Genomic DNA, 18,892 nt, shown 5'->3' on the forward strand with positions numbered 1-18,892 from the left:
ATGAGATTTTAAGGTTTTTTCCTTAAAACTTGTAGAAGCAAAATTCATCTGTATGGGTACACATCTCATTCCCTTGAATTGTATCTTTTTTAATTTTACACTTATTTTGAAATAATTTTAAACTTACAAGAAAGTTGCAGAAGTATTAGATTTCCAATATACCCCTACCCAGATTTACTATCTTTTAACATTTTGCCACATTAGTTCATTTCCTTGCCTCCCCTCCCCTCCTCACCCCCCCTTCTTCTATTTGTCCATGTAATCTGTCTCCTAAACATTTGAAAGTAGGTTGCATACATCATGCTCCTTTTACACTTAATATTTCCACGTATATTTCTTAAGAATAAAGATACCTTTTTTTACCCCAGTTTTATTTTTATTTTTATATATATGTCTTTATTTTTTTAATGTTGCATTAAAAAAAATATGAGGTCCCCATATATCCCCCAACCTTCTCACCCCACTCCTCCCCCCATACCCCCATAACAACAACCTCCTCCATCATCATGAGACATTCATTGCATTTGGTGAATACATCTCTGAGCACCGCTGCACCTCATGGTCAGTGGTCCACACCATAGCCCACACTCTCCCACAGTCCACCCAGTGGGCCATGGGGGAGGACATACGATGTCCGGTAACTGTCCCTGCAGCACCACCCAGGAAAACTCCAACCCCCGAAAATGCCCCCACATCACATCTCTTCCTCCCACTCCCTACCCCCAGCAGCCACCATGGCCACTTTCTCTGCACCAATGCCACATTTTCTTTGATTACTAATCACAATAGTTCATGAATAGAATATCAGTAAGTCCACTCTAATCCATACTCTATTCCTCCATCCTGTGGACCCTAGAATGGTTGTGTCCACTCCACATCTATATCAAGAGGGGGCTTAGATTCCACATGGATGCTGGATGCAACTCTCCTACTTTCAGTTGTAGGCACTCTTGGCTCCCTGGTGTAGTGGTTGACCTTCTTCAACTCCATGTTAGCTGAGTGGGGTAAGTCCCATAAACCATACTGTAGGAATTTCAAGTCTGTTGAGGTTCAGGGCCTGGCTATCACATGGTCAGTCCAGAGGTTCAGGTCCCCTGGGTATACATTAAACCCCAGCACCAACTACAGTTCCAGTAAAAGTAACAGGAGAGGCTTGTGGACAAAGATCACATCTGAGTCCAGCTCCATCACACAGAAACACAAACTCCAAAGTAGGGCCAACTGAGATGGCACTGAACTCCATCTGCCACGACCATAGAACCTGTGGGTCTCTGTAGCCCTCAGAAGAACCAATACCTGGGGTTGTATCTACTTTATCTGTCTCTGGGACTCTGCTGAGGTGTGCATAAGGGCAACCCCTCTGATAACCTCAAGTACAAGTGATCAGGTTCAAGAAATTTAACACTGATATAAAAGATTCACTCCATAATACAGTTTTTGATATGTACCAATAATGCCCTTTGGCATTTTCTACTCCATTATTAGTTCCCATCCAGACTTAAGTGTTGATTTCATTGTCATTGTGTCTAGTCTCTTTTTTTAAATTGTGGTAGCATCTATACAACATAAAATTTCCCCTCACAAACATACTATTCAGTGGCATCAGTCACATTCACAATGTTGGGCTACCTTCACCACCATCCATTACTAAAACTTTATCACCCCACAGTCTTTACTCTCCTTACTGTCTCTGAATTTGTACATTCCAGTTATTTCATGTAAGTGGAATCATACAATATCTGGCCCCTTTTTTTTGAAGTGTGAACATTTATAAACTTACTTTTTTAAAAAAAGATTTATTTATTTCTCCCCCCTCCTTCCATTTTCTGCTCTCTGTGTCCATTCACTGTATGTTCTTCTGTGTCTGCTTGTATTCTCATCAGGCAGCTCCAGGAACTGATCCTGGGACCTTCTGGAGTGGGAGAGAAGTAATCATTCTCTTGAGCCACCTCAGCTCCCTGGTCTGAAGTCTCTTATTGTCACTCCTCTGTGTCTCTTTTTGTTGTGTCATCTTGCTGCGTCAGCTCTCTGCATGGGCCGGCACGCCGCATGGGCAGCTCGCCTCGTAGGCCAGCTTGCCTTCACCAGGAGGCCCTGGGTATTGAACCCTGGACCTCCTATATGGCAGACAGGAGCCCAACTGCTTGAGCCACATCTGCTTCCCCAATATCTGTCTTTTGTGTCTGGTTTATTTCACACAACATGATGTCTTCAAGGTTCATCTATGTCATAGCATAAATGAATTGTATCATCTTCTGACTAATAATATAACTTTCAACTTGGCATTTAAAAATCAAAGCATGGTTAGTGGTAATAGTCTGATGATGTTCTTTCATAACCTGTAGCAAATGTTCCACAACAGTGTAAAGTATTGGTGGGAAGGGTGTTGCATGGGAATTCTGCACCTTATGCATGATTGTTTTGTAAGCTCAAACTTCTCTAATAAACAATATATATTTTTTAAAAATCTAAGTCTTTCCCCTCCCCCAAACTAACCTTGAATTAAATATAAGAGATCTTTTTCCAATAGCTGACTTAATTTGAGAAGGCCATTGTTACTTACGTTTTTGGGTTAAAAAAATTTTTTTTTAATTCATTTATTTTTCCCCACCCCTTGTTTGCATTGGCTGCATCTGTTATGTGCTGGTCTTTTTTTTTAGGAGGCACCAGAAACTAAACCTGGGACCTCCCATGTGGGAGGGAGGCTCCTAAAACGCTTGAGCCACCTCCGCTTCCTACCTTGTTGTCTCTCACTATGTTTGCCTTCATATGTCTCTTGTTGCGTCATCTTGTGTCAGCTTGCCATCTTGCTCGTCTTCTTTAGGAGGCACTGAGAACCAAACTGGACCTCCCATGTGGTAGGCAGAAATTCAGTATCCTGAGCCACATCTGCTTCCCATTACTCAGGTTTTAAAACATGAATTAGAAAAAATATATACTATTTTCTCTAACATATTCAAATATGCACTTTATTTATATTTAAGTAGGCAAATCTTGACTTGGGTTGATTTTGAAATTTTGACACTAACAGATATGAATGAGTAATGTAGGATAAAAATTTTGGAGTATAGGCTTGCCCTTTTTTAAAAAAAGTTTCATTTGATAGCACAATCATTTCTTTAAGAAAGATTCTTAAAGGAGTTTATGATGGAAATCATTTTTGGTACTATCCAGAATAAATAAAAAGAAACCTATGTGTAATACCCATTTTAGTACTTAAAAATCAAATCAAAATGAGTTATTTAAAAAATGGAGGAGGAATTTAGCTCTCCAAAGATAAATATAGGGAGATAATATAGGCAAAACTGAAGAAAAATGACTCATTAAATTACATAAATACCTAGTAACAGAAAAATTTCATCTTAACAATGTCCTAGTGATGTAGTTGATATAGCATATAGTTAAAAAGGGTACTCAAAGCATTAAAATAAACTGAAGTCATACTTAACATTTACTTCCAAGAACTTGAGTGTGTGTAAATGAGTCACTGGTGATTACAACCTAGCATCCAAGACAGAATCTGAGGTTTCTCAAAATTCAAGCATCTTTAAAATAAACACAGACAACCACCTTGGAATGGAATAAAAAAATCAAGAGTTTTGAAATAGTAGTACTAGGCTTTTTATATCTTTATAATAATTCTTTAGACTCATATGCATACTCACCCTCCTGGGTGATATTTACGTATTCTCCTAAAAAATCACTCCCCCCCCCCAAAAAAAAAAAATTAGGGATTTATTTCAAGGTGGAATAATCCACAGAAAGTAATAAAAAGCCAAATTAGTAGAATTGTATTTGCTTCTGAAATTAAAAGGATTTATACATTTGAAAAGAAGACAGGGAAGCAGATGTGGCTGAAGCAATTGGGCTCCCATCTACCATATGGGAGGTCCAAGGTTTGATTCCCAGGGCCTCCCTGTATAGGCAAGCTGGTCCTTGTGGAGAGCTGGCCCGAGCAGAGTGCCGGCTTCTGCAGGAGTGCTGGCCCACACAGGAGTGCTGGCCCCCACAGGGAGCTGGTGCAACAAAAAGGCACAGACAATGAGAGATGCAGCAGACCAGGGAGATAAAGTGGTGCAAGAGATTAAACACTTCTACTCCAGAAGGTCCCAGGATCAGTTCCTGGTGCTGCCTCAAGAGAAGACAAGCAGACACAGAAGAATGCACAGTGAGTGGACAGAGAGCAAATAACAAGCAGGGCGGGGATAAATAAAATCTTTTTTAAAAAGAGTAGACAGGCTTAGTGTTCTCCTTAAGACAGGGAGAAAATTCCATAGTATGTAGAAGAAAGGAAATATTAAGGGTAAGAATAAAAAGCAATGCTATAGAAAACAGATAAATAGTAGAGTTAAAGCCAAAAGCTAGTTCTTTGAAAAGATGAATAACAAACCACTTACAAAACTGAAAGAGGAAAAAAGACACAAATTATCCCTACCAAGACTGGAATCAGGGATGATATTACAGGCCCTTCAGACACCAAGCAAACAATAGGAAAGAACACTAGCAAACGCATTATATGAAGCCAAATAACCCTAATACCAAAATCAGATACATGCTATGAAAAAAAATTACAGACCAATTTCTCTAATGAATATAGATGCAAAAATCCTCAACAAAATACTTGCAAACAGAATCCAAAAGCACATTAAAAATTATAGACCATGATCAAATGGGTTTTATCCCAGGTATCCAAGGGTGGGTCAATACAAAATGATATTCTGTTATTATTATTACTGAAATAATGAAAATGCTGTAATAATGATTGGAGTGATGAATACACAACTATGTGATTATACCAAATACCATTGATTGTGTACTTTGGATGGTTTTATGCTTTATTAATATGTATCAATAAAATTGATTTGTTGGAAGAAAGAAAAAAAAAGGAGAGATGGAGGGAGGGAGACTTCACTTTGTGGGAAGCTAAAATTAGTAATATTACGAAATCTTCTATTATAAAATTATTATAAATGTACTTTTATTTTGGTTATTTCATGATTTTCAAAACGCGAGTTGCTATCTAAAACTATTTTATCAAGATTTAAATTCTCTAGAGCTAGGATCCAAATTTAGTAAATGCTCTTTTTTAAAAAGTCAATTACTCGCCATCAGTGAATAAGTGAATAAACAAATTATGGTAGACACATACATTCATGATTTTTATGCAGTCATAAAAAGGAATGAAGCACCATTACATGCTAAAATGTAGATTAATTTTGAAAATATGCTAAGTGAAAGAAGCCTGACACGAAAGGGCACATAGTGTATGATTCCATTTATATGAAATATCCAAAGTAAACAGAAACAGAATGCAGACTGTTGGGTGCCAGGAATGGGGGAGGGGAGAACGGGGATTAACTTCTTAAAGGTTTATGGGGCTTTACTTCAGCTGATGAAAATATTTTGGAACTACATAAATTGGTGGTTATACGATATTGTAAATATCCTAAAGCCAAGGATTGGTTCATTTTTAATGTTATATGAATTTTACCTCAATAAAAAAGTATCAGAAAATCAATTACACTAATCCAACGTATTAACAGAATAAAGGGGGTACCTCATGTTCTTTTCAATACATGCAGGGAAACATTTGATAGAATTAACACTAATTCATGGTTTAAACTCTCAGCAAACTAGGAATAGAAGGGAACATCTCCATCTGATGAAGAGCATCCATGGAAACCCAGAGCTAGTATCATACTTAATGTAGGAAGCGTGAATGCTTTCCACCTAAGAGGAAGGATCCTCTCCATTGCTCCCTAGGCTCATTGCTAAGCTGTTTTCTCAGAATATATGTGGACTCTGAAGCCGATGGTGGCCCACACTTGAAGCTCTAACAGAGAGTGCATTCACTGGGTGGACACTCCAAGTCTAGGTTTCAAGAACCTATTGATTCAGCAGATATAGAATCCAACCCCACATAAAGATGGAACTGGCTGATTAAGCAGAAGAATAAAGAAAACATCCCTTTTCACATAGAAGCATGACTCAGCCCAATGTCCCACAGCTAGTAACTGGTAGTGCAGGAATTCTAACTCAAGTAACACAACTTCAGAGTCTATTCTTTTTTTTTTAAGATTTTTATTTATTTATTTCCCCCCACCCCGGTTTTCTGTTCTATTTGCTGCATCTTCTTTTGTCTACTTCTGTTGTTGTCAGTGGCATGGGAATCTGTGTCTCTTTTTGTTGTGTCATCTTGTTGTGTCAGCTCTCCGTGTGTGCGGCGCCATTCCTGGGCAGGCTGCACTTTTTTTCATGCTGGGTGAATGGCACTCCTTGCACGCATCACTACTGCGCATGGGCCAGCTGCACACGGGTCAAAGAGGCCCGGGGTTTAAACCACGGACCTCTCATGTGGTAGACGGACGCCCCTAACCACCGGGCCTAGTCCACTGCCCCCCAGAGTCTATTCTTTTTATTTTTTTAAAGATTTATTTATTTATTTATTTCTCTCCCCTTTCCCCTCCCACCCCAGTTGTCTGTTCTCTGTGTCTATTTGCTGCATCTTCTTTTGTTCGCTTCTGTTGTTGTCAGTGGCTCAGGAATCTGTGTTTCTTTTTGTTGTGTCATCTTGCTGTGTCAGCTCTCCGTGTGGGCGGTGCCATTCCTGGGCAGGCTGCACTTCCTTTCGCACTGGGCGGCTCTCCTTACAGGGTGCACTCCTTGCGCGTGGGGCTACCCTGCACGGGGGACACCCCTGCGTGGCACGGCACTCCTTGCGCGCATCAGCACTGCACGTGGGCCAGCTCCACATGGGTCAAGGAGGCCTGGGGTTTGAACCGCGGACCTCCCATGTGGTAGATGGACGCCCTAAACACTGGGCCAAGTCCGCTGCCCCAGAGTCTATTCTTAACTGCTATGTTATGCTGACTTTTCCTTTTGGAAAAGCAGAGGACTTTAGGAATCAGAGACCTGGAGGAAAGCTCTGGGGCAGACTCATAAAGGCCAGGGAGGACAGGAAAGGTGATTTTCATCATGATCAAAACTTACCTTCTTGGTGCTCAAATTGCAAGACATTTACCAGCAAAATGTCTTCAGTAACACTATCATGGGAACAGGAATAGGAAATAAGAGTGAAGGAGGCTATGAGGAAATACTAGTCTATTGTTCCAACTTCACTGTGCTTTTAAATTCCTTGGGGATCTTGTTAAATTACAAATTCTGATTCAATACGTCTGGGGCCCAAGAATCTATTTTTCTAGAAGATCATCCCAGGGGATGTCAAAGTTTACAAGTTTATGGCAAAAGCAAAATTTAAAACTGTGAAACCCTGATGATAGTTGAGTAGATAGTTAACAATTATGATGCAAAGTTCATGACTGAAATTCTTAATATGATAATGAATTTTTACTGATGATGCTTTCATCAAAAATTATGGAAAACTTCCTGTTGAAAACAGTGATCTAAACATGGGTTTGGGAAGCAGACTTGGCCCAGTGGTTAGGGCATCCATCTACCACATGGGAGGTCCGCGGTTCAAACCCCGGGCCTTCTTGACCCGTGTGCAGCTGGCCCATGCGCAGTGCTGATGCGTGCAAGGAGTGCTGTTCGCCCAGCGTGAAAGAAAGTGCAGCCTGCCCAGGAATGGTGCTGCACACACAGAGGGCTGACGCAGCAAGATGACACACACACAAAAAAACAGATTCCCGTGCCGCTGACAACAACAGAAACGGACAAAAAAGAACACGCAGCAAATGGACACAGCGAACAGACAACGGGGCGGGGGGGGGGGGGGGAAGGGGAGAGAAATAAATAAAAAATTAATCTTTAAAAATAAATAAATAAACATGGGTTTATCTTTGCTCCTCAAAATTCCTTTAAATGGCAGGAATTTAAAAACAAAAAACAATCCATGAGGATAAAGGGAAGAAAAGAGACAACAGTGCACAAGAAGAGTTCACAAAAATTTGGAAAATGGAAAAATGGAGGAGTGCTAGTTGATTTGGCAAAATGTTGGAAGCTGAAACTTAAGTGCCTATACCTAGGGACTGATGACATATAAGCTAATGTGCACAAGGGAATCCCAGAAAGATTCAGGAATAATAGAAAAGAGATATTCTGACTAATAGGAATAGGTGTAGGGGACATGGGAGGGATGGAACTAGTTGAAAGTCTGTATAAAGAACAGATAGATGTATACCAATAAATTAGACATTTAGATAAAAGGGACAACCTATACTGACTCAGGAAGAAATAGGAGATATTAATAGAACAATTACAAAACCGATATTGAATCTTTTTTTTTTTTTTTTAAAGATTTATTTTTATTTATTTAATTCCCCTCCCCTCCCCTGGTTGTCTGTTTTCTGTGTCTCTTTGCTGAGTCTTGTTTCTTTGTCCGCTTCTGTTGTCGTCAGCGGCACGGGAAGTGTGGGCGGCGCCATTCCTGGGCAGGCTGCTCCCTCCTTCGTGCTGGGCGGCTCTCCTCACGGGCGTACTCCTTGCGCGTGGGGCTCCCCTATGCGGGGTCACCCCTGCGTGGCAGGGCACTCCTTGCGCGCATCAGCACTGCGCATGGGCCAGCTCCACACGGGTCAAGGAGGCCCGGGGCTTGAACCGCGGACCTCCCATGTGGTAGACGGACGCCCTAACCACTGGGCCAAAGTCCGTTTCCCGATATTGAATCTTAATCAACCTCCCCACCCCCCAACAAAGAAAAGCCCAGGACCAGTTGGCTTCACAGGGAAATTCTATCAAACATTCCAAGAATTACGACCAAATTCTGCTCAAACTCTTCCAAAAACGTAAAGAGGGAATACTTCCTAGCTCGTTCTATGACTCCAACATCACACTAATAAAAAACTAGATAAAGATTCAAGAAAAGAAAATTACAGACCAATATTTCTTATTAATGTACATGCAAAAGTCCTCAGCAAAAGACCAGAAAACTGAATCCAACAGCATACTAAAGAATTATACACCATGATCAAGTGGGATTTACCTCTGTATGCAAGTGTGGTTTAACATAAGAAAACCAGTTAATGTTGTACAGCGCATTAATAGAGTGAAGGGAGAAAACACATGATCCTTTCAAATGATGCAGAAAGGCATTTGACAAAATCCAGCACCCCTTCTTCTTCTTTTCAATTAGTAAAGGAGTTGGGAGTTTACAAAACAATCACACATACCATAAAGGATTTCCATACATCGCCCCACCACCAGCACCTTACATTGTTGGGACACATTAGTTAAAATGATGAAAGAACATCCTCACAATATTACTGTTATCTATAGTCCATAGTTTTTACTTGGCTAGTACCCCATCATGATAAAAACACTTAGAATAATAGGAATAGAAGGAAACTTCCTCAACATGATAAAGGGTATATATATGAAAAACCCACTGCTAATATCATATTCAATGGTGAAAGCCTGAAAGCTTTCCCTCGAAAGATCTGAAACAAAACAAGGATGCCCTCTCTCACCACTGGTCTTCAACATGGTACTGGAAGTTCTAGCCAGAGGAATTAGGCAAGAAAAAGAAATAAAAGGCATGCAAATTGGAAAGTAGGAAGTAAAACTTTCTCAAATTGCAAATGGCATGATCCTATATATATAAAAAGTCCCAAAAAATCTACATCAAAGCTACTAGAGCTAAAAATGAATTCCGCAAAGTGGTCCAGGGTACAAGATCACACTGAAATCACTAGTGTTTCTGTACACTAGTACTGAACAATCTGAAAAGGAAATCAGGGAAAGAATTCTATTTATTATTGCTACTAAAAGAATCAAATATCTAGGACTAAAGCTAACTAAGGATATACAGGACTTATACACAGAAAACTACAAAACATTACTAAAAGCAATCAAAGAAGACCGAAATAAATGAAGGGACATTCCATGTTCATATTGGAAAACTAAATACTGTCAAGATGCCAAGTCTACCCAAAGTGATTTACAGATTTTATGCTGTCCCAGTCAAAGTCCCAATAGTCTTCTTTGCAGATATGGAAATAACTGCAAATTTATTTGGAAGGGTAAGGGGCCCCAAATAGCCAAAACCATCTTTAAAAAGAAGAATGAGGGAGTGGATGTGGCTCAACATTTCCACATGGGAGGTCCCAGGTTCAGTTCCCAGTTCCTCCTAAAAAATAAAAAAAATTAAAAAACCCAAAAATAAAAAAACCAACACAGAGGAGCCCATGTAGCTCAGTGGTTGAGTGCTAGCTTCCTAGATATGAGGTCCCAGGTTCAATCCCTGGCCCCCAGTGCCTGAAAAAAAAGAATGAAGTTGGGGAACTTATACATCACATATCCCAATCTTTAAAAGTTTTATAAAGTTGCAGTGATCAAAACAGCATGGTACTGTAACAAAAGCAAATATATAGATCAGTGGAATCGAATTGAGAGTTCAGAAATAGGCCCTCACATCTATAGTCAATTGATTTAAAATATTTTTTTAATTAGTAAAGCTGTAGGTTAACAGAAAAATCATGTAAAAATACAGCATTCCTATACTATACTACCCCATCCAATTATTAACAATTTGCTTTAGTGTGGTAACTTTGTTACAACTGATAAAGGAATATTATAATTTTACTACTAATTATAGTTCATCATTTACAACAGGGTTCACTGTGTTGTACAGACCTGTTTTTTTAATCAATTTTATTGGTACATAGTAATAAAGCATACAATTCATCCAAAGAATTCAATCAATGATATTTAGTATAACCACATAGTTGTGCATTCATCACTTCAGTCATTATTAGGGCATTTTCATTACTTCAATAAAAATACAAACAAGAAAATTCTTCACCACTCAATCTCTGTTTCCCCTGCTCTACATAGATGTTATTTCTGGCTATTCTTGCACAATTATTTATTTATTTATTTATTTGGCAGTTTTATTGAGATATATTTACGTACCATATGATCTAGCCAACATGTATAATCAATGGCTTTAGTATTATCACAATGTTTTGCATTAATCACCACAAAAAATTTTAGAACCATCTCCAAAAAAGAAAAACTCCATACCCCTTAGCACGCCTTCCCCAGCCCTACATAATCACTAATCTAATTTCAACTTTATAAATTGATTCAATTTACATTTTATATAAAAGGAATCATGTAATAGGTTACACAATATATTTTGTTCATAGTAGCACAATCATACATTAGTTTTCCTTTGGTGTCTGGCGTGCTTCACTCAACATTATGTCCTCCAGGCTCATCCAGGTTGTCACAGGCTTCAGTCCTCTCTTCTTACAGCTGCGTAATATTCCACCACGTGAATACACCACAGTTTGTTTATCCATTGATCAGTTGATGGACACCTGGGTTGTTTCCAACTTTTGGCTATTGTGAATAATGCTGCTATGAACATCGGAGTGCAGGTGTCTGTTCGTTCACCGCTCTCAGTTCTTCTGGGTATTTACTCAGTAGTGGTAATGCAGGGTCACGTGGCAAGTTTATATTCCACTTCTTTAGGAACTGCCTAACAATCCTCCACAGTGGCTGTACCATTCTACCTCCCCACCAACAGCGAAAAAGCATCAGTATCTCTCCACATCCTCTCCAACACTTGTAGTTCTCTGTCTTTTTAATAGTGGCCATTCTTATAGGTATGAAATATTTCATTGTAGTTTTGATTTACATTTCCTTAATCATTAGTGATATTGAACATTTTTTCATGTGTTTTTTGGCCATCTGTATGTCTTCTTTGGACAATGTCTATTCAAGTCTTTTGCCCATTTTTTAATCAGGCAGTTTGTCTTTTTATTGTTGAGTTGTAACATCTCTTTCTATATTATAGATATAAAACCCTTATCAAACAAGTGATTTCCAAATATTTTTTCCCATTGAGTTGACTGCCTTTTTACCCTTTGACAAAGTCCTGTGAGGTGCAAAAGTGTTTAATTTTGAGAAGGTCCCATTTATTTTTACTTTTGTTGCATGTGCTTTGCGTGTGAGGTCCGAGAAACCATCACCTATGTAGCAGTTTGATATGGTTATGAATTCCAAAAATAGATATTGGATTATGTTTGTAATCTGGTCTGTACCTGGGTGTGATTAAATTATGATTAGGGCTTTGATTAGGACACATCATTAGGGCATTGAGTTCCCACCCCTTGGTGGGTGGGTACTCAGAGATAAAAGGCATGGCAAAGGACAGAGCTGGGGGCTTTTGATGTTGGGAGTTTTGACGTTGGAGTTTGATGCTGAAGCCTTAAGCTGGAGCCCCAGGAAGTAAACTCATGGAGGAAAGAGAAGAAAGCCCCAGGAAGAGAGGAGCCCTGAGCCCAGGAAGAAGACAGCCCCAGGAAGAGAGGAACCCTGAACCCAGAGAGAAGCAAGAGAAGCGAGGAACCCAGGAAACTTTAATCCTCACAGATGTCGGCAGCCGTCTTGCTCCAACACACGAAAATAGACTTTGGTGAGAAAAGTAACTCATGCTTTATGGCGTAAGCTCCTACCCCAAATAAATACCCTTTATAAAAATCAACCAATTTCTGGTATTTTTCATCAGCACCCCTTTGGCTGACTAATACAACCTACTGCAAGGTCTTTAAGAGGTTTCCCTCATTTTCTTCTAGTAGTTTTATGGTTCTGGCTTTTATATTTAGGTCTTTGATCCAGTTTGAGTTGATTCTTATGTAGAGAGATAGATAGATGTCCTCTTTCATTCTTTTGGTTATAGATATCCAGTTCTCCCAGCACTATTTGTTGAAGAGACTGTTTGGTCCCGTTAACTTGGACTTGATAGGTTTGTCAAAAACCAGTTGTGGGGAGCAAATGTGGCTCAAGCAGTTAGGGCCTGCCTCCCACATGGGAGGCCCAGGGTTCGGTTCCTGATGCCTCCTAAAGAAAATGAGCTGATGCACTGAGCAGATGCAATGAGCTGACACAACAAGCAGATACAGTGAGCAAGGAGCAGGTGTGATTCAAGCAGTTGGGCACCTACCTCCCACATGGGAGGTCCCAGGTTCGGTTCCCAATGCCTCCTAAAGAATACAAGCAGAGACAACAAGCAGATACAACTAGCAGAGACAACAAGCAGATACAACTACCAGAGACAATGCACTGGCACAGTGAGCAGAAAAGGAACCATCTCGGTGGGGGGAACCAATTGGTCTTAAATGTGAGGGTTTATTTCTGGACTCTCAGTTCCATTCCACTGATCAATGTGTCTGTCTTTATGCCAGTACCATGCTGTTTTGACCACTGTAGCTATGTATTATGTTTCAAGGTCAGGCAGTGAAATTCCTTCCATGTCACTCTTCTTTTTGAGAATGCTTTTGGCTCTTCAAATAAATTTGTTAATTGCCTTTTCTATTTCTGTAAAGTAGGATGTTGGAATTTTGATTGGTATTGCATTGAATCTATAAATCAGCTTGGGTAGGATTGACATCTTCACAATATTTAGTCTTCCAGCCCATGAACACAGAACATGATTCTGTTTGTTTTAGTCTTCATTGCTTTCTTTTAGCATTGTTTTGTAGTTTTCTGAATATAAGTCCTGTACTTCTTTGGTTACATTGATTCCTAGGTATCTGAGCCTTTTTGTTGCTATTGTAAATGGAATTTTCCTATTTCCACCTCAGATTGTTCAATACTAGTGTACAAAAACATTACTGATTTTTGTGTGTTGATCTTATATCCTGCCACTTTGCTGAACTTGTTTTTTTTTTTAAAGATTTATTTTTTATTTATTTCTCTCCCCTTCTCCCCCCGCCCCCCCCAGTTGTCTGCTCTCTGTGTCCATTCACTGTGTGTTCTTCTGTGACCGCTTCTATCCTTATCAGCGGCACCAGGAATCTGTGTTTCTTTTCATTGCTTCATCTTGTTGTGTCAGCTCTCTGTGTGTACGGCACCATTCCTGGGTAGGCTGCACTTTCTTTCGTGCTGGGCAGCTCTCCTTATGGGACGCACTCCTTGTGCGTGGGGCTCCCCTATGCGGGGGACACCCCTGTGTGGCAGGGCACTCCTTGCGTGCATCAGCACTGTGCATGGGCCAGCTCCACAAGGGTCAAGGAGGCCCGGGGTTTGAACCGCGGACCTCCCATGTGGTACACGGGCACCCTAACCACTGGACCAAGTCTGCTTCCCTGAACTTGTTTTTTATCTCAAGTAGATTTGTCATAGGCATTACAGAATTTTCTAAATATATGATCATGTCATCTGCAAATAGAGTTTTTTGTCCTCTTTTCCTATTTGGATGCCTTTAAATTTTTTTTCATTGTACTTGCTTTAGCAAAAGCAATGTTGAATAACAGTGAAGACAGTAGGTATCCTTGTCTTGTTCCTAATCTTAAAGGGACGTTTTTACCTAACCTATCCCCATTGAGTACGATGTTGGCTGTGGGTTTTTCACATATGCCTTTTATCATATTGAGGAAATTTCCTTTTATTTGCATCTTCTCTCTTTTCTTTGTTAGTCTAGCCAGGGTTTGTCAATTTTATTTATCTTCTCAAAGAAACAGTTTTTGGTTTTGCTGATTTTCTCTATTTTTTTCCTCAATTTCATTTATTTCTGCTCTAATCTTTATTATTTCTTTCCTTCTGCTCGCTTTGGGATTGGTTTGCTTCTCTTTTTCTAATTTCTCCAGTTGTTCAGTTAGATCTTTGATTTTTGCTCTTCTTTTTTAATATAGGCACGTAAGGCTATAAATTTCCCTCTCAATACTGCCTTCCCTGAGATGGGTCCCTCGTCTGTTTGCTCATTGTTTTTGCTTGTTGTTTTTTGCTCATTGTTTACATTTGTCTGCTTGTATTTTTTGCTCATTGTTGTTCCTTGTCTGGTCATTGTTTTGTGTGTTTTTTTGTTTTTGTTTTTTTGTTTTTTGTTTTCTTGCTGGTTGTCTGTTTGGTTTTTCTTTAGGAGGCATTGGAAACTGAATCCAGGATTTCCCATGTGGGAGGTGGGAGCTCCACTATTTGAGGCAAATCTGCTCCCTGCTCATCTGTTTTTGCTCATTGTCTGCTTGTTTTTTGTTTGTCTTCTTTAGGAGGTACCAGAAACCCAACCCAGGACCTCTCATGTGGGAGGCAGGTGTTCAACTATTTGAGCCACATCCTCTCCCTTGTTTACTTTTAATTTCTTCTCATGCACTTTCTTTATCTACCAGAAGATCGCACTCTTTGGCAGCCCTCTCAGTTCAGAGACTGGTAGGAGTGTGTTTGCTACAAGGACAGGATGGATGTGGCAGAGGTTCCTGCCTGGAGGCTAAGAGCCTGGTAATTCAAATTTTCTCAGAGACAGTTCTCCAGTTTTCCCTGGCAGCCTCCTGCCTTTTCCTGGGTAGGAAATAATTCCACTCCCCTCTGTGCCTCAACCATCAGTCCCAGTTAGTAGGGAGGGAGACTGAGAGACTTGGTCTCTTTAGTCTCAAGCTGGCTCCCAAGGGAAACAATGGGATAGTCCCACCCAGGCTGGAAGGGCTTGTTGGATACAGCACAGCAAATTTATAGGTGAAAAACTGAGTCAGCCTTAGGCTGTGTCCCTCTCTCTCTGCTTTCCTGGGGAGGTGGATACCTGGGGCCCTCTTTGTCTGTAGCCACCAGCCCAGAGTCCTGAGTGTTCAAAAGTGTCTAGTGTGGAGGAAGGTGCCAGCGGTCGTAGCTACCACTCTTAACTCACAGTTTTGCCTTCGCAATTCTTTTCCTTTGTCCCTTTCTCTTCTTGGTGGTATCAGCATGGCCCTGGTGTCCTAAACCCCAGAAGACTTTTTTTTCAGGCTCTTTCTACCTGTCCTCTACCTGTTTTTCTGGGAGAGAAGAGAGTCCTGTGTCTTTCTAGTCGGCCATCTTCCCAGAAGTCCAGTCCTATGTTTTTATCTTTTAATTTTTATTCTAGTAACATATATTTGACCTAAAATTTTCCCTTTTAACTACATTCACATATGCAATTCAGTGCTGTTAATTACAATTACAATGTTGTGCTACCATCACCACCATCCATTTCCAAAACATACAATCAACTGAAATAGAAATTCCATACAGTTTAAGCATTAACTCCTAATTCCCTATCCTAAACCAGCCCATGGTAACCTTTATTCTAGATTCTAATTCTATGAGTTTGCTTATTCTAATTATTCCATATGCGTGAGATCATACAATATTTGTCTTTTTTGTCTGACTTCTTCACTCAACATGATGTCTTCGGTATTCATCCATGTTGTTGCATGAACCAGAACTTCATTCCTTTTTCAATGTTGAATAATACGTCATTGTACGTATATACCACATTTTGTTTATCCATTTATTTGTTGATGGGCACTTGGGTTGCTGCTATCTTTTATAGTCAATTGGTTTTTGACAAGGGTGCCAACTCCACTCAATTGGTGAAAAATTGGTTTCTTCAACAAATGGTACTGGGAAAACTGTACGTCCATATGCAAAAGGATGAATGGGGACCCCTATCTCACACCATATACAAAAAATTAACTAAAAATGGATCTAAACCTACATATAAAACTAAAAAACTCCTGGAAGAAAACATAGGGGAACATCTTCAGGACCTTGTGTTAGTTAATGGTTTCATAGACCTTACACCAAACTACGAGCATCAAAAGAAAAAAATAAATAAGTGACACTTCATCAAAATTAAAACCTTTTGAGGGAAATGACTGTGGCTCAATTAATTGGGCTCCCGCTTACCATATGGGAGGCGCTGGGTTCGCATCCCAGGGTCTCCTTGTGAAGGCAAGCTGTCCCGTGCGCCACAGATTGCTGACGGCCTGTGCACTGCAGAGAGCTGATGGCCCATGCACTGTACAGAGCTGGCACAGCCAGATGATGCAGCAAAGGGAGACAAGCAGATACAGAAAAAAGAAAGAAAAAATGAAATGCGCAGTGAATGGACACAGAGAAGAGACAGCAAAGAATGGAACAAGCTGGAAGGGAGGGAAGGGATAAATAAATAAATAAATCTGTAAAAAAAAAGCTTTTGAGCATCAAAGGACTTTATCAAGAAGTAAAAAGATAGCCTACAGAATGTGAGAAAATATATGAAAATCTCATAAGGGTTTAATATCCAAAATCTGTAAAGAAATTCTATAACTCAACAATAAATAGACTACCACCCAATCAAAAAAAAAAATGTGAATGGCCAAAAAGCACATGAAATTATCATTAGCCATTAGGGAAATGCAAATCAATACCACAATGAGATACCACTTCACACCTGCTTGAATAGCTACTTTTTTTTAAACGAAAAAATTGCTAGTGTTGGAGGGAATGTGGAGAAACACTAATTCATTGCTGGTGGGAATATAAAATTGTGCAGCTACTGTGGAAAATACTTTGGCATTTCCTCAGAAAATTATGGATAGAATTACCATATGACCCAGCAACCCAACCTTTAGGTATATACTCAAAAGATTTGAAAGCAAGGACTCGAACAAATATGTGCACACGGATGTTCATAGCAGCATTATTCACAGTTGCCCAAAAATGGAAGCAACCCAGGAAAATCAGAAAATCAATGCATAAGCAAAGTGTGGTATATATGCTTAGTGGAATATTATGCAGCCATGAAAATGAATGAGGTTCTGATACATGTGATAATATGGATGAATCTTGAAGATACCGTGTTGCAGTGAAATAATCCAGGCACAAAAGGACAAATTTTATATGATTGCAATGATACGAAATAACTAGAACAAGCAAATTCAGAGAGTCAGAAACTAGAATACAAGATCCAAGGGTCTAGGGAGGGCTAGGGAATGGAAAGTTAAAAGTAATTGGTACAGAATTTCTGTAGGGGGTTGTAGCAGTTTGATATTATTGATGGAAGAGAGGAACCCAGGAAGCCTGAACCCTAGCATATGTCGGCAGCCATCATCCCTCCAACATGGTGAGGGAAGTAACTTATGCTTTATGGCCTGGTAACTGTAAACTTCTACGCTAAATAAATACCCTTTATAAAAACCAATCGATTTCCAGTATTTTGCATCAGTACCCCTTTGGCTGACTAACACAGGGGTGAAAGAAAAATTGTGTAATAGATTATGGTGACAGTAGTAAAACACTGCCAATATAGTTAATACCACTGGATTATATATCTGAATATATTTAAAGGGGAAATTTTTAGGTCGTATATACATTACAAAAAAACCCCAAGGAGCATCAACAGATGAACAGGTAAACAAAATGTGGCCTATCTGTACAATGGAATATTATTTAGCCATAAAAATGAACTGCTATAATGCTGAAGACATCATGTTGGACTGAAATAAACTAGACAAATATTGTATGATTCCACTTATGAAATATTGGGAATATGCAAAGCCATACAGACAGAAAGTAGGCAAGAGGTTATCAGGGGAGGTGTGACGGAGGAGTTGTTGCTTAATTGCTACAGGGTTTCTGTTTGGGGTGATGGAAAGGTATTGGTAATGGATGGTGGTGATGTTAGCATGACACTGTGAATGTAATTGTTACCACTCCATTTTACACTTAAAAATGGTTAAAATGGGGTATTTTGTGCTATATATGTGTTACCCCAATAAAAATTAAAATAAAAATAATTTGTTGGTCAGGTATCACCCTTTCTCTGCATAGCTAAGCACCTATATCTCATTTGCTTAGGAGACCACCACGGCACATTATTATGAAATTTCAGAATATAAAAGGTTTCAGGAAAAATGGTTAACATACTACCAAGGGGTGATCATCAGACTAGCATCAGGCTTCTCAATTGTGAGGAAAAATGATTTTCAACCTGACAGACAAACTGTCCATTAAGTATGATGCTAGAACAAAGACATTTTTAGACAGATATGGAATCTCAGTAAGTTTTCTTCCTTTACACTTTCTCAAGAAGCTACTGGAGGCTATGGTTCAAAACAACAACAACAGAAGAAGAAGAAGAAGAAGAAAAAACCCATAGGAATATATGGGATACAGAAAGCAGGAGAGCTAACACACAGAAGTCCAGGATATGGTG

The sequence above is a fragment of the Dasypus novemcinctus genome, chromosome 4 (genome assembly GCF_030445035.2).
Source record: "Dasypus novemcinctus isolate mDasNov1 chromosome 4, mDasNov1.1.hap2, whole genome shotgun sequence".
Taxonomy (NCBI): Eukaryota; Metazoa; Chordata; class Mammalia; order Cingulata; family Dasypodidae; genus Dasypus; species Dasypus novemcinctus.